Raw genomic sequence first — 7,645 nt, forward strand, 5'->3', positions numbered from 1 at the left:
AATAGTAATAGTTATTGTTATTTTAAACCTACAATATTTTACAGTAAAATAAAAATCTTAACCAAGCTTAATTAGACATTATAAAAAATTACAAATTTATAGAAAATATTATTCGTTATACCCGTGGTGTACAAAAAGTGTTCGTTTCTATAATTCATGCAATCATTTGGAGTAAACACGTATTAAAATATCATTATTATGATTATGATTATTATTACCATTGCTATAGAGATAGTAATAATAGTAATAATACCAATGATTCGCATTTATTCGAGATATTGTCATTTCCTCGACGCCAAAACTAATGTTTGTCGAAACTGAGAAATCAACTTGATTTCTTTATGTGCTCCTTTCTTTAATAAGGCAACCTTGCTCAAATGAAAAAATAGGTGTTACAAAAAGAACCAACATGACATACTGGAATAACAGTTAGCATTTAACTTAGAAGGCTAAGGTCCAAATACACCTTAATTTTAGACCCAGAAAGGGTTATTTATTACTATGGACTCTTTGTTTAAATCAGCTGTATGAGTCGCTTTGTATATAAGTCACACTGTACTCTGTAAAGTAACCAGGCACATAGCTATGGTCAGCTATGTCATAGTTTGAAAGTGTATTTGGGTCAACAAACTTACAGGTGTTGTAGCGCACTAAGTCCTGAGAAAACATTTTCTGGGAGGTGAGTTATTTCATTGTTAAAGAGCCATCTAGACATGAAAACATGCACCGTAATGTATATGAAAACTAGTCAGAAACTAGGTAACGAAGTTTTAACTCATGTTAACACTACTTTTCAAAGTACACTCAGCAACAGACAGCATTCGAACTAAACAAGAACAATTCCATGAACTCATTTTTAGCTTTTATTGCAGTTTCGTTCTTAGCATTCGCTGATCACAGCCTTACTCAATTCTACTTAGATAAAAGCAATACAATTAAACCCAAATGACCTACATGAAGCCTGCGCGATCGACTCAGAGCGATCAAATCAAAAGAAAAATGGATGACAGTGGACAATTCTTTGTGGAGTATCCACGCGCAAAGCTGTGTCATATTGTGAATTCGAATTAAACAAGAGCAATTTAATGAATTTCATTTTAGCTTATATTGCAGTTTGGTTCTCATTTGCTGATCACAGCTTTACTCAATTCTACTTAATGGATAAGAGCAATACAATTAATTCCAATTGTTTTCCATAGGGTCTACGCCAAATACTCAGCGCGAAAAAATCAAAACGAAAATGGATGACAGTGGATTTGATAGTTTCAAAGAAAACAATAAAAAAAACTTAAACAGAACACCAAAAAGCTGGAAAAATCATACAAAATCAAAAGTATTTAAACAAAGGTAAACGTTTCTCAGCGAATAATAAGGCAAATGACTGGCCCTCGCCAACTGGCTAACGCACGGCCGGAGGAAAAAGTAAGAAGAATATTTCTGGTTAGATACTAAGGAGTACTAGCCATGGTTTCTGCTGTTAACGTAGAATTTTGATTTCTGAACGAGGATTTTTATGACCAAATCTCTTCAATTTTTCCGTGATTGTTAATGAAAAACCTTCTCTTTACGGATCACAAAGTAAACAATCGAAGTTTTTGCGTATAGTGTTCGGAAATACTAGAGTTTCATGATGTCCTGATTGTTCTAAATTTGGAGGACTTTTCGAGAAGTATAAAATCTTTATTTCTAAATAATAATATTAATAATAATAATAATAATAATAATGATAATGATAATAATAATAATAATAATAATAATAATAATTGCAATAGTGATAATAATAATATTTTAAACTTACAATATTTTACACTAAAATAAAGATCTTAACCAAGCTTAATTAGACATTATAAAAAATTACAAATTTAAAGAAAATATTATTCGTTATACCCGTGGTGTACAAAAAGTGTTCATTTCTATAATTCGTGCAATCATTTGGAGTAAACACTTATTAAAATATCATTATTATGATTATGATTATTATTACCATTGCTATAGAAATAGTAATAATAGTAATAATAACAATGATTCGCATTTATTCGAGATATTGTCATTTCCTCGACGCCAAAACTAATGTTTGTCGGTAGCAATCAACTTGACTTTTTTATGTGCTCCTTTCTTTAATAAGGGGACCTAGCTCAACTGAAAAAAATAGGTGTTACAAAAAGAACCAACGTGTCATACTGGAATAACAGTTAGCATCAAACTTAGAAGGCTAAGGCCCAAATACACCTTAATTTTAGACCCAGAAAGGGTTATTTATTACTAATGACTCTTTGTTTAAATCAACTGTATGAGTCGCTTTGTATATAAGTCGCACTGTACTCTGTAAAAAAACCAGGCACATAGCTATGGTCAGCTATGTCATAGTTTGAAAGTGTATTTGGGTCAACAAACTTACAGATGTTGTAGCGCACTAAGTCCTGAGAAAACATTTTCTGGGAGATGAGTTATTTCATTGTTGTAAAGCCGTCTAGAAATGAAAACATGAGAAGTAATGTATATGAAAACTAGTCTAAAACTAAGTAACGAAGTTTTAACTCATGTTAACACTACCGTCGTTTTAAAGTACACTCAGAAACAGTACAGAATTAAACAAGAACAATTCCATGCATTCAATTTTAGCTTTTATTGCAGTTTCGTTCTGGGCATTCGCTAATCACGGCCTTAATCGATTCACTTAGATTAGAGCAGTACAATTAAACCCAAATGACCTCCATGGAGCCCGCGCGATCGACTCAGAGCGATCAAATGGATGACAGTGGACAATTCTTTGTGGAGTATCCAGGCGCAATGCTTTGTCATATTGTGAATTCGAATGAAACAAGAACGAATGAAACAATTCAATGAATTTCATTTTAGCTTATATTGCGGTTTCGTTTTCAGCATTTTCTGATCACGGTTTTACTCGATTCTACTTATTTAATAGATAAGAGAAATACAATTAATCCCAATTGTCCTCCATAGGGTCTACGGGATTGACTCAGAGCGAACAAATCAAAACAAAAATGGATGGCAGTGGATTTGATATTTTAAAAAAAAACAATAACAAGAACTAAAACAGAACACAAAAAAGCTCGAAAAATCATACAAATCAAAAGTATTCAAACAAAGGTAAACTGGCCCTCACCAACTGGCTAATGGGCTGGCGGAGGATTCCGAAAAAGTAACAAGAATATTTCTAAGCAGATGCTAAGGAGTTGCCTTAGTGTGTGCTGTTAACGTAGACTTCTGATTTCTGAACAAGGATTTTAATGACCAAATCAGTGCAATTGAAACGCATACATTTTTCCGTGAGCATTAATGAAAAACTTTCTTTGTACGGATCTTAAAGTAAAAAATCGAAGTTTTCGCGCATAGTGTTCGGAAATAATAGAGTTTCATGATGTCCTGGTTGTTTTAAATTTGGAGGACGTTTTGAGAACTATAATGATCTTTATTTTTGAATAATACGTATAATAATAATAATTTTAAACTGAGAATATTTTATCTTAAGTAAAAATGTTAAGCAAGCCTAATTAGACATTATAAAAAATCACAAATTTATAGAAAATATTATTAGCTATACCCATTGGTGGACAAAAGTTCTTCACTTCTACAATTCATGCAATCGTTTGGAGTAAACATTTATTGAAATGGAGAGTTGAGGCCAAGACTTCCTGCCAAACCTTTGATTCATGACCGGACCGTTGATCGAAATTTGGAAGGAGTGCTCTTTCGCGTTAAACTGGTTCGGCCCGTCCCAGCAGACAGAAACAGACGTGATGGTTTGCAAAGAAGGCAAGAATATGGAAACTGATTCATGAACCATGCCATTATGCGCCACTGCGTTTTTATCGATGAGTGCGGCTACAACATCTGGACTGCCAGAAATCACGGGAGGGCGAGGCAGGTTAAGCGTGCATATAAATGAAGGGGTAGTTTCTAAAGACACTGTGGTGCTGCGTCGGTGGGGAAGTAGTATACAAAAATTTGGTTTATCAACGGAGTTGATAATGTAAATTGACCACCGTACAGAGATTCTAAAAGATGACGTTTCGAGCGTTAGCCCTTCGTCAGAGCGAATCGAGGGATTATGGGTTACGTGTAGTTTTTATAGTAGAGTAGGGGCTACGCTATTGGTGGTAACATGGCAACGTGAAAAGTAGAAATATATTAGTTAAATGAAAAGCGTTCGTTAATACCGTGAGGATTAAGGGTGCCGATTTGAGAGATGAATTTTTGTTCCAGATTCTTGCGGCTTTCCGTCGTACCTAGATGTAGGGAAAGGCCGCAGATAGCCATGTGTTTTTTGGAGTGGTTAGGCAGATTAAAATGGCGAGCGACTGGCTTAGATGCATCCTTGTCATTCTTCTCAACATCGCGAAGGTGTTCGCGGAATCGGTCACCTAGTCGTCTACCTGTCTCACCAATGTATAATTTATTGCATAACGTACAGCTTATGCAATAAATGACATTTGCGGAGGTACATGTGAAACGATCGGTGATCTTAACAGATCGCTTAGGTCCCGTTATCTTGCTAGTGTTAACAATGAAAAGACAAGTTTTGCATCGTGAGCGCGCGCATTTGAAAGTGCCGGGTTGCTCGTTGGTTTTGAGCGCGCTTCTAACTAAAAAGTTGCCTACGTTTTTGTCGCGTTTGAATGAAATAAGTGGAGGTTGCGAAAAGATTCTACCAGTCTCGGGATCATTTTGGAGTAATTTAAAATTACTAAGAATGATGCTTTTGACTGCGTGATTATGAGGATGGAAAGTGAGGGTGAATGGAATTCTGTCATTCTTATCTTTCTGTGACGTTTGTAGTGACGACTGTCGATCAAATTGTTGGGCGCGAAGATGGCCCGCTTTGACCACAGAGACAGGATAGCCACGTTTTTCGAAGAACTGGCGCATTTCCTCTGATTTGCTGGAAAAATCGGAGTCATCACTACATAGACGTCGAAGTCTAAGAAATTGAGAATAAGGAATGGAGTTCTTGACGTGTGATGGATGTGACGATGAATACAACAAATAACTGTGTGAATCAGTAGGTTTGTAGTGCACACTAGTACATAGCACGTTGCCTCTAATAGAAACTTTGATATCTAGGAAAGCCAATGAAGTTTCCGAAATTTCCCAGGTATATTTAAGAGCCGGATGAAAAGAGTTGACGGAGGTTATAAATTGATCGAGTTCTTCTCTGCTGGATGAAATAGCACCGATGCAGTCGTCGATGTAGCGGCCGTAGAGTTCAGGTTTGGGGCCGTTGTACTGATTAAAAAATTGGTGTTCAACAATCCTACAAAAAGATTGGCATAGCTAGGTCCCATTCTTGTGCCCATCGCTACACCATTAATTTGTTTGTAATAGTTGCCGGCGAATGAAAAACAGTTAAGCGTTAAAACTAGTTCGGCAAGGCGGAGGAGCGTTTCCGAGCTAGGTTCTTTGACAGTGCGTTGATCGAAAAGGTGTTTAAGTGCTTGAAGACCTTCGCTGTTAGGAATGACTGTGTATAGAGATGTAATGTCCATGGTGAAAATAAGTTTGTCTTGGCCGGAGAAATTGAAATCGCGGATAATTTGTAGTGCGTGTGTACTGTCTTTAATGTATGATGGCAAAGATTTGACGATAGGCGTCGTAATCCTGTCTAAGTAGCTAGAAATGAGTTCGGTGGGGCAACTACAGGCAGAAACGATAGGTCGACCTGGGTTGTTGGGTTTGTGAATTTTAGGCAAGAACTAAATGCACGAAGTTCTAGGGGTGTTGATGATGAGATTAGTGGCAGTGTCCGGTAATTCTTGATTAACTATAAGATTTTGAATGGTGTCTTTGACAAGTTTTTGATTGTTGGAAGTGAGATCTTTAGGGATTTTCGCATAAAACGAGGTATCCGAAAGTTGCCGCAAAGCTTCTTTTTGGTAAAGGTCGGACCGCCAAACAACTACCGCGCCGCCTTTGTCGGCCGATTTGACAACTATGTCGTTGCGTTTACTAAGATTTTTAAGCGCCGCCCACTCTTCCGAGGAAAGGTTGGAAAATTTAGTGTTGCGATTGAATTTAAGTTTGTGAATGTCGTGACGGCATTTTTTGGTGAAAAAATCTAAAGAGGCAAATTGTCCCTCTGGGGGAGTCCATTTGGATTTGCGAACTAGAAGTGTTTCAAAAATATCTTTATTAGAAGTGTCCGAATCATCCTCTTTGTCGTGAAAAAAGGCTTTTAACTGAACGCGGCGAAGGAATTTTTCAACATCTTGCTTAATAGAAAATTCGTTGGTGCGTTTGGTAATAGGGACAAAATTTAGGCCCTTACTCAGAACAGATTTGTCTGAGTCAGTAAGCGGAAGATTTTCTGGAATTGTAATAACGGTATTATGGCTATGCAATGTAGTGTCGTCGGTAATTTGCGGACCTATTAATTGTTGAAGTTTAAGAGTCTTGGTTTCGTGTAAATGGTCAAACAGTCCAGAATTAAGTTGTTGTTAAACACAGTTATTTGTTGTATTCATCGTCACATCCATCACACGTCAAGAACTCCATTCCTTATTCTCAATTTCTTAGACTTCGACGTCTATGTAGTGATGACTCCGATTTTTCCAGCAAATCAGAGGAGATGTGCCAGTTCTTCGAAAAACGTGGCTATCCTGTCTCTGTGGTCAAAGCGGGCCATCTTCGCTCCCAACAATTTGATCGACAGTCGTCACTACAAACGTCACAGAAAGATAAGAATGACAGAATTCCATTCACCCTCACTTTCCATCCTCATAATCACGCAGTCAAAAGCATCATTCTTAGTAATTTTAAATTACTCCAAAATGATCCCGAGACTGGTAGAATCTTTTCGCAACCTCCACTTATTTCATTCAAACGCGACAAAAACGTAGGCAACTTTTTAGTTAGAAGCGCGCTCAAAACCAACGAGCAACCCGGCACTTTCAAATGCGCGCGCTCACGATGCAAAACTTGTCTTTTAGTTGTTAACACTAGCAAGATAACGGGACCTAAGCGATCTGTTAAGATCACCGATCGTTTCACATGTACCTCCGCAAATGTCATTTATTGCATAACCTGTACGTTATGCAATAAATTATACATTGGTGAGACAGGTAGACGACTAGGTGACCGATTCCGCGAACACCTTCGCGATGTTGAGAAGAATGACAAGGATGCATCTAAGCCAGTCGCTCGCCATTTTAATCTGCCTAACCACTCCAAAAAACACATGGCTATCTGCGGCCTTTCCCTACATCTAGGTACGACGGAAAGCCGCAAGAATCTGGAACAAAAATTCATCTTTCAAATCGGCACCCTTAATCCTCACGGTATTAACGAACGCTTTTCATTTAACTAATATATTCCTACTTTTCACGTTGAAGAAACTCACCAAGGAGCTACGCCAGGCAATCGTAAGTTATCTTTTTCCTTTTGCCACACTTAGCAGTAACTTAGCTTTCCGTTTAGCCACTCTCATTTTCGCCAAAACTAGGTTTTGTAGCCACATCAACTTCATCGGCCGTTGCCTCAATTCTAAAGTCATTCCTAAAGGTTTTCGCTCGAACTTTCATGCGTCTACATCCTCTCACTCAAATCAGTATCTTTACCAAATTCGATGTGCGCAAAATTCTTTTTCACGTAATATTATGAGGATCACAATTAGAGCTATGTGCCAAAA

The sequence above is a fragment of the Montipora foliosa genome, unplaced genomic scaffold (assembly GCF_036669935.1).
Source record: "Montipora foliosa isolate CH-2021 unplaced genomic scaffold, ASM3666993v2 scaffold_240, whole genome shotgun sequence".
In the NCBI taxonomy this organism is placed as follows: Eukaryota; Metazoa; Cnidaria; class Anthozoa; order Scleractinia; family Acroporidae; genus Montipora; species Montipora foliosa.